This window comes from Orcinus orca, chromosome 18 (assembly GCF_937001465.1).
Source record: "Orcinus orca chromosome 18, mOrcOrc1.1, whole genome shotgun sequence".
NCBI lineage: Eukaryota > Metazoa > Chordata > Mammalia > Artiodactyla > Delphinidae > Orcinus > Orcinus orca.
In genome coordinates this window covers 45,507,879-45,517,779 of record NC_064576.1, presented here as the reverse complement: position 1 = coordinate 45,517,779, position 9,901 = coordinate 45,507,879, and positions in this window count along the sequence as shown.

Below are 9,901 nucleotides of genomic sequence, written 5' to 3'. Positions count from 1 at the left end.
GGGAGAGGCCACAACAGTGAGAGGCCCGCGTACTGCAAAAAAAAAAAAAAAAAATGGAATCTTGCCATTTGCAACGACATGGATGGACCTAGAGGGTATCATGCTAAGTGAAATAAGTGAGACAGAGAAAGACAAAGACCATATGATTTCACTTACATGTGGAATCTAAAAACACAACAAATGAATAAACATAACAAAAGAGAAACAGACTCATAGATACAGAGAACAAACAGGTGGTTGCCAGAGGGGATGGGAGTAGAGGGAGGAAAGAAATAGGTGAGAGATTAAGAGGTACAGACTTTCAGTTACAAAATAAATGAGTCATGGGTGTGAAATGTACAGTGTGGGGAATATAGCCAATAATTATGTAATGTCTTTGTATAGTGACAAATGGTAACTAGACTTATTATGGTGATCATTTTGAAATGTACAGAAACATCAAATTACTATGTTGTGTACCATGAACTAACATGGTATTGTAGGTCAATTATACTTCAAAAACAAATTCATAAGAAAAGAGATCAGATTTGTCATTACCAGAGAGGGAGGAAGGGGGTTGGGGGGAATTGGATGAGGTGATCAAAAAGTATAAGCTCCTAGTTATAAGATAAATATGTACTAGGGATGTAATGTACAATATGATAAATATAATTAACCCTGCTGTAGTTATATATGAAAGTTGTTAAAAAAGTAAATCCTAAGAGTTCTTGTCAGAAAGAAAAAATATTTCTATTTCTTTAATTTTATATCTGTGTGAGATGATTGATGTTCACCAAACTTACTGTGGTAATCATTTCATGATGCATTTAAGTCAAATCATTATGCTATACACCTGAAACTTACACAATGCTTTTCAATTATATCTCAATAAAACTGGAATTAAAAAAAGAACGTAGGGTTATAATCAACTGCTTCAGTAAGAGAGGCCTCTGAAAGGGTCTCTTGCATTCTCAAAACAAAGCTTACTAATTAGTTTTAAGTGTTTCCTAATCTGAGAAATGACAAGAATGAGAAAGAGACATATTTGGGGAACATTTTTTTTCTTCTCATTCAATTTCTCTCCTTTGAGAGCACAGGTATGAAACATACTAGTAGCACAGTGACTGCTTTGAAGGATTTGGGATCCTTCTGGGCTAGAGAAATACCAGGAAAAACTGGGTTGCTACTTAGAGAATATGGGGCTTAAAGAGGTGCTACTTGTTTGTTTTGTTGTTTATTTGCTTATATTAGAGATTCTGCCCACAAGAGCATGGGGTGAAACAGCGGTCAAAGGGAAAATGGAAAGTTAAAAATAAGGATACAGATAAAGGAAAGAACTCTTAGGGAAATACTTGAAAATGAAGACAGGCTCTTTCAGCCCCCATTTTCCAAGAGGGCAGGTTGTCTGCATAATGGAGAACTCCCACCCCCATCCAGAACGTAGAAATCTTGGTATTAAAACTTCTTATGAGATTTTTTCTGAGTCATCTGAGGGTGTTCTCTGGGCAGTAGCGTGGATTCTTCTGGCACATGGTGAGGTCTTTTTTCCTTGCTAATTTTTCCATCTTCCTTCTTTCCAGATAATAGAAAGTCAATTTTATGACCATGGTTAGACTGACCATGTAGGTTAAAAATATCAAGACATTGCTTGCTGGTATTGTCAGGTCCACATTATATAATCCAGATTCATAGACATTATAATTTGAGAGAATTATGATGGCATCATATTTAGTTTCACATTGGGATGATCTTAACTGAAGTCATATAATGACTCAGTTCAGAGATTGCTGGGCTCAACCTCAATGAAACTTTTATAAAAGGCTTTGAGAGACTAGCTGCCCATCTTGCAGGGTCTAAATAGTTTTTTAAAAAATAAATTTAGAACAGCAATAGTAAGAAAATGTAGCCTCATGAAAGGGCAGACAACTTTTTTTTTTTTTGATACCTATTTTTATGTCATCTGGTTTAAGAGATACAGAAATACCCATAATTTTCACAGGCTGTTAAATGCTTTGAGGTTTATAGGCAAAGAACAAAGTTAGAGGAATGTGGTGACATATTCCAACTTCAGGTGTCATATTCTTGCCCTTTCGTCACAAAAGAAAGGCTGTTTTGTTAAAGTTCGAGTTCACGGGATTTCTGCTTGTGTCAGGATAGAGCAACAGAGGAAGGCTTTACCTTCCTGCCTGAAACACATAAAGAACTGGACTAAATACATGAGACATTGGAACTCAAGACATTGGACATGGGCAACAAGGTACAGTGACTCTTGAGAGATGAGAAGCAACTGGGTGAGCCTTACAATTGCTTCAGCTTACTGCCTGGAGGAAGTTTTAAGGCCATGGTGAAGGGAGGAGGAACCCAGGTGGTACCTGTCAGTCTCTGTGAGTTGAGAGATAGAGGGGAGAGCTTAGGGAAGACAGGGTTGGTAGATTTTGCAGGGCAGAATACCAGAGAAATGTTGTTTGACCTAAATCTAATATGTAAAACTATAAAAGATCTGGGAGAAAACAGGAAATCTTCATGACCTTGTGTTTAGACACAGTTGTTATGTATAACATCAAAAATATGATCCATAAAAGAACAAACTGATAAATAGTACTTAATCAAATTAAGAACTTACGTTTCTCAAAGACACTGTTAAGAAAATTTAAAAGAAAACAAGCCAAAGATTTGGAAAAAATATTTGCAAATTACATATCTGATAAAGGACTTGTATACATAATATATAAAGAGTTCTCAAAACACAATAAGAAATCAGTCTTATTGAAAAATGGGCAAAAGATTTGAACAGTTGACCAAAAAAGATATACAGATGGCAAATAAGACAATGAAAAGATGCTCAAAATCATTAGTCATTAAGGAAATGCAAATTAAAACCATAATGAGGTAACCGGTACACACCTATTAATATGACCAAAATTGAAAAGACCCTCCATACCAAGCGTTGGCAAAGATGTGGAGGAATGGAGCTCCCATACACTGCTGGTGAGAATGTAAATGATACAAACTGCTTGGAAAACAGTTTGACAGATTCTTAAAAAGTTAAACATACATATACCCATCGTATGACCCTGTCATTCCACTCCTAGTTATTTACCCAAGACAAATGAAAGCAGATATTCATACTTAGACTTGTATATAAATGTTCATAGTATCTTTACTTGTAATAGCCCCAAACTGGAAACAACCCAAATGTCCTTTAACGTGTGAATGCATAAACAAGTTGTAGTATATCCATAAATAAAATACCACTCAGCAATGAAAAGGAATGAGCTGATCAATATTTCATGCAACAACAGAAATGAATCTCAAAGTAATTATGCTGAGTGAAAGAGGCTAGATGCTCCTGCTTAGAGGGAGGGGAAAGGGAGGGACAAAGAGGGGGGAGAACAATTGCTATACGCCAATCATACCTCAATAAAGCATCTTAAAAAAAATTGTAAACTCAATGTGGATGTTTTCTTGCTCTTCCCCTAACTCACTGAAATAATACTGGACACTACTGCTGCATTCAATGAAAAAGTCACATTATAACCTTTTACTCTTCACTGGGTTGCGGTGACAGTATTCTGACAGATATAATTGGCTTTGTTAGAAAATATTTAACCTCAAAAATATTCTTTCTGATCATTTTAGAGATATGGAATCTTTAAAATTGCCACTGTCATTTGTAAAGCTCTTAATTCTCAGAGGCCAGATAGGTCATTATAATTATTGTTATTTTTGTTGTGTTAGTACTACTTAGACTTTTAAACTAAGGCTTCTTGGGGCCTGGGTTTTATATATATGTATGTGTACCTAAATTTTCTATTTTCAGACTTTTATCTTTCAGAAGCCTCAGGCATTTCTTTAAAAGGACTAGGGTTTTTAATAGAAAACATTTGCTTGTCTGAGCCCTTTTGTTTTTCCCTTTTATTTATTATACAATTTTCAAGTACTGACAGAAGTAACTCTAGTACCTGTGGCCTAATTTGCTACTTAATAGGTACATGTTTTAATTTCATAAATCCTTTAGGTCTTTAGGGAAAATAAACCCATAAGTGGTTAACTCTGGCATTTTTACAGTACATTGAATTCTTCTAAACTTTACATGGCACTTTTTCAAAATGAAGTAAGTTTTCCCCCTTCTATCTTATATTGCATCTGTATGACATATACATGCTAAAATAAAGACAGTGGGCTTCCCTGGTGGCGCAGTAGTTAAGAATCCACCTGCCAATGCAGTGGACACGGGTTCGAGCCCTGATCCGGGAAGATCCCACATGCCACAGAGCAACTAAGCCCGTGCACCACAACTACTGAGCCCATGCCACAACTACTGAAGTCCACACCTGTAGAGCCCGTGCTCCACAACAAGAGAAGACTGCAATGAGAAGCCCACACACCCCAAGGAAGAGTAGCCCCTGCTCACTGCAACTAGAGAAAGCCCGCGTGCAGCAACGAAGACCCAACACAGCCAAAACTAAATTAATTAATTAATTAATTAATTTAAAAAATAAAATAAATACATTTACGTGGTAGCGTTTACACACTATCGTAACTCTTCTGTTATTGGTACTCAGGTTTATGTGCACTGAATAAATAACTCGTACATTTTGTCTTAACCTGTTGCTTTCAATGTATAACATGCTAAAACTCATAAACTCAGATGCATGTGATAATCACAAGGTTGAAGATTTTTATAACCATTTTATAGGAAACACTTTATTTTGAGATGGAACATGGTAATTTTTCCATGTCTTCATGGTATTTGCAAAACGATACCCTTTATATACAAATGTTTCCAACTAAATTCTTCTTCGTATCTCTTAAAAATGTTTTGGGAACACATTTCTTTGTCCTGCTGAATAACAAGGCCCAGGGAATTCAGGCCATTTACTATTTTCTCGTTCATGAACATGGGTAGAAACAGATTCTGGGTAGGCCAGATTACAGTTTAGTCATCTACTAAAATAATTTCCTCTGTGAATAATTCAATCAACTTAATACAAGAAAATTGTGCCGTATGCTGTAAATAAGCTGCTTATATGAAACCAGCTTTTTCCAACAGGAATTGTTCCTTCCAGGTGCCATTTATATCACTTCTTGGAACTTAATTCTTGGACTCCTTACAGTGAACAGTTCCTACTTAAGTGTCATGGTCATGTCCAGTTGCTCAGTTAATATTTCCTGGGTTCAAATGTTTCTACTTCAACCCCTGAATCTGATTCTTAGATTTTAGACACCAATAAAAGGAAGCTACTTATACTATCAGAGTAACACTAAAACACTGCACCAGTGGAATTACTTACTAATTCACATTTGTAAGAAAGTGGACACCTTTTGGATTGTTTATCCAGCCCCCTTCTCTTGGCACTGCTTTTCCCCCTATCTTTCATACTTTCAGAAAGAACCATTATGTTTGTATATTATTTACAGCAGGGAGGAAGTAGAATCATGAAGTAGCTGGGATCAAAGTCTCTACCTCTTCTTGACCTTGTGAACTTAAGTAGCTTAACCTTTCTAAGTCTTTGTTTCCCCATTTGGAAAATAGTAGGACTTACTTTGTAGGATTATTGTGAGACAGATAGAAGCAGCCGCTGACAGCCAGGTGCTGGCCTGGAACTCAACTCAACTCTCTTTTTGCCCATAAACAATTTCACAGAATATCAACAGCAGACAAAGTCACTTAAAGTCACTTGGAAAATGAAGAAGCAAGAAAAAACAAAAACACTCTATAATCATGTCTGAATACCAAACGAAAGCAAAACACCAGAGAAATAATTTAAAGAGCCAAAACCAAAACAAGAATTTGTCCAAACCACAAAAATGACTGAACTTCTCCCTTTTCTGGCTAATTTGAAAGACTGCTGCTCCTTTACCAAGTAGAGTTTCAGCTCTGCTTCATTCATCCCACCACCGAGATAACAAGTATGAAGATATCCAATCAAAGAATTTTCCTGCTTCTTGACAACATCCAATGCTGAGCAAAGCCTATTTTTCTTGTACCATTCCAAAAGTCCCATAATACAAGGCCAAATTCTACTGTGTTAACCACATTTTCTGGTTTCTGTATTTGATGTGCTGACCTCTGGGACATTGCTTTCATACCATTCCAAAGTCCACTTACCCTCGTGAGACACTAATCCCCTGCCCTAATCTTCCCAGGGCTAGGCAGCAGACAAATAGGGGCATCCTCTACACCCCAGAGTCCACTGAAATTGTTTAAACTATTGTAAACCTGGTCAGCCCATCCGTTCCTGGGAAAACCACAATACATGAAAGCTCTTCCCAGTTTCCCTCACTCTCTCTCTGCCTGACACCAACCTTTGTGTTCTCTCCTGTGGCCTGTCCTCCTATTCTTGGAAACTGTGCATAATAGACTATCTTTTCAATGGCACTTGTCTTCTAATCTGCTGTCCACACCAAATTTGAGTAAAACCAAAATCCCAGGTACATTTTTAAATACCTATAACAAGTCCTTTCTAGCATCTTCTTACTAAGACATCACACAGTTCTCCATGACATATGGTCTCTTTCATTGCAATGAGCCAATAAACCAAATTTGTTCAACAACAGGTATATTTCTGGAAGTCTTTGGCTGGTCCTTGGTTGATCATCAATGCTTTCCAAAGAAAGATCTCAATCAAAAGGGGGAAATGTGAAAGGAAAATCAGATTGGAGTTGGTATTGCTAAGAGAGCTCTCTAAAATGGAGCTGGGGGACTAATGAGGAAGTGAGAATTATGCACTTCTCAACCCGGATGGAATCTGAACTTTTGACCACTTATCAGGCATCAAGAACATCTGCTCAAAGTTCCAGAAACTGAAGATACTTATTGGATCCTTACCCTAAATAACTTGTGACATCCTATCCTTTAAAGGCAAATCTTCCTTTTTGCATCACAGCTAATCATAATTCTTGCAAGGCAACTTTAACAACCTTGTGGATTTGCCTTTATGAGCCCCTGACTCATTCTCTTCCTTGGAACACTCTCAGTTTTACCCAAATAAGTGTCTCCTGAATTGTAATTCCTAAGACCCCAGATAAAGCTCTTTGTCCTTTGCAGCCTTGATGCTGATTACTGTTTGACATTACATGACATCAGAAGTGGGATCCTAAGTGATTTACCTTTACCTCTGGTGCTGCCGTGGTTACTGATTATTGTTTGACACCGTCGCTAATTTTCTCAGTGTTTTATTAGGACCCTTCAAGAACTTGTTATATTTACCACAAATATAGAGATGCTGCTGCTAGTGGTGCCATGGGGTGGTTGTTATGCTTCCTTCTTTTGATCTCTTTTACTTGTGAGCTGTATTGCCCTCTATGGCACTAAGTTTGTTTAAGGTCTCAAGCCTTCCAATCTTTCAGGCTATGCTTTATAACATGTTTGTCCACATACTCCCTGAACATGAAAATAGAACAAAACTAAAAAACTATATACCTTCTAGCATACAGTTAAAGAGAAAAACTGCAGGCCTCAAATGGTGTCACTTATGCTAAAGCCAAACCTCGATTTAATACCTAACCTAACTGCAGTTTCAACTGTCACCAGAAGTATAAACTTAATCCACTAGTCTAAAATTTACTGGTCAGCACCACTGAGGTAGTAGGTCTTGTGGGCCCTCTTCATCCCCCAAAGGAAGAAGAGGCAACCTGCATAATAAAACCCTTGCCATTCTCTTCCCCACAAAAGCAGATGTCCTGACCTAAAAATAATCCTTTCTTTTCTTTTGCTAATAGCTCCCTTGTCCCACCCTTCTTTCTGTAAAAACATTCCATTTTATACAATCCCTCAGAAGGCTCTTCCAGTTGCTAGAATAGATGCTGTCTGATTTATGAATTGCCTAATAAAGCCAATTAGATCTTCAGATTTACTTGGCTGAATTTTGTTTTTAACAATATTGTTAAGTCAACATAAAAAATTTTTACATGTACTTTTAATATCTTTATATATTTGTAACAGGGAAGAGCCAATTTTGACCCCATGTTGGATCTGTTTCTTTTACTTTAACCTCTGTTTTTCCTTGTTTTTGTTATTATAATCCCACATAATGGCCTGCCTCAGGGAACCCTGCCTCTCTGCCTGAATGTTAAACTAAAGCGCCTTTGTTCAGCTCACAGGGAGACAATCTGACCCTGCCCACCTGTGAAAGCCTGCAGAAAAGAAGAAATTAACAGATCCCCTCCCTGTGGCTGGCCATTCCAGGAGATGTTTGCAAGACTTATGGCCTTTTTACTTTACTTCCCCACTTCCTCCCCCTCTCTGATCTATAAAATAAACTGGCATCCAAACCCCAATAAGATGGTTTCTTTGAGACTTCAGTCTGCCATCTTTGTCAGTCGGCTTCCCGAATAAAGTCGTATTCCTTGTCTCAACACCTTGTCTCCCAACTTATTGGCTGTTGTGCAGTGAGCAGAGCGAGCTTGGACTCAGAAACATATATTCTTCAAAGCCTTGGAGCTACACATTTAACTCATTCAGTTTTTGGACAGTGTTGTCATTTTCCATCAGTTAGCTAAAGCCAGTCCTCAGGTCAGACCAGTCAGCCAAATAAAAGCATAAGGTTTGGGGGATCAGAAAGCACCTAACTTTGTTTTCTTCCCCAACTCAAACAAACATGGCAATACCTTTCTTTTAAGACATTCACCTCACTTCTGAATTCTAAGATAGATGGAGCCTGGCTGTGAGTTTGTTGTCATGATGAAAGAAGATAACTTGAGTACTTCATGGCCAAGTTCTCTTTGCTTAGCTGCTCCAGGATCCCCCTGCAAGTTGCAAAACTACCTCCAGCCATAAAAATATGAGAAGTTTTTTTTCTCCACTAGATACGGCTGATAAGCTAACACAGTCACCCCATTTACCACGTAAGTCAAGGATGAACTATGTTTGACAAATGGTACTGTCAAGTACCTTTACTTGAGGACTAGTTATTGTTTGTCTGAGAACATGTATGTAATGGGTTCTATGCTTGGCTATACAAGGGGGTCGGATTTTTTTTTCTGTCACTGCAATTTCTCAGCAGACTACCTGTGGTGTGTATCACATTCTGATTTAACTTTTATTCATTAATGTACCTGTTTTCTGTCTCCACCACCTTTGTGGAGAGGTTTTCTGGGTCGGAAGAAGATTTTTTTTTAATGCTATTTCCCCAGCAGGTGCAAATAGTTCTTTACACAGGTTCCCCAGGGTAAGTAGTAAGCCTGACCCCCCTGGGAATCCACAGCACTGGGGAAGCTCTGTTCCACTGCCTGAAGGCCCATGGGGTCAGCCTGTGAGGGCTCCCCTTGGGCCACAGGGTCACCTTGTTACCAAGTCCAAGCTTGCTCTGCTCACTGCACGCCAGGCCAATAAATTGGGAGACGACGTGTTGAGGCAAGGAATAGCGACTTTATTTGGAAAGCTGGGCATCCAAGAAGATGGGGCTAGGGTCCCCCAAAAAAACATCTTATCGGGGTCTGGATGCCAGTTTCTTTTATAGAACAGAGAGGGAGAGGAGGCGAGGAAGTAAAGTAAAAAGGCCATTCGTTTTTCCTGGCTTGGCCAGTCTCGGGGAAGGGAATGTGCTAATTTCTTATTTTCTGTAGCCATTCACAGGTGGGCAGGGTCAGATTGTCTCCCTGTGAGCTGAACAAAGGCACTTTAGTTTAACATTCAGGCAGAAGGGCAGGGTTCCCTGAGGCAGGCCATTATGCGTGATTATAATAACAAAAGCAAGGAGAAGTAGAGGTTAAAGTAAAAGAAACAGATCCAACATAGAGTTCCATTTTGCTCTTCCCTGTTACAACGTCCTCTGACTTGCTTGTAGTAATCCAGGCACCAGGGCACCAGTTAGTGAATGCAGGGCCAGCACTGACATGACACACACTGCTTTTCCTGACAACCGCCTCTCAGAGTTGGCTCTGACAGCATATCTCAGCCTCCAGATTCCCTGGCTCA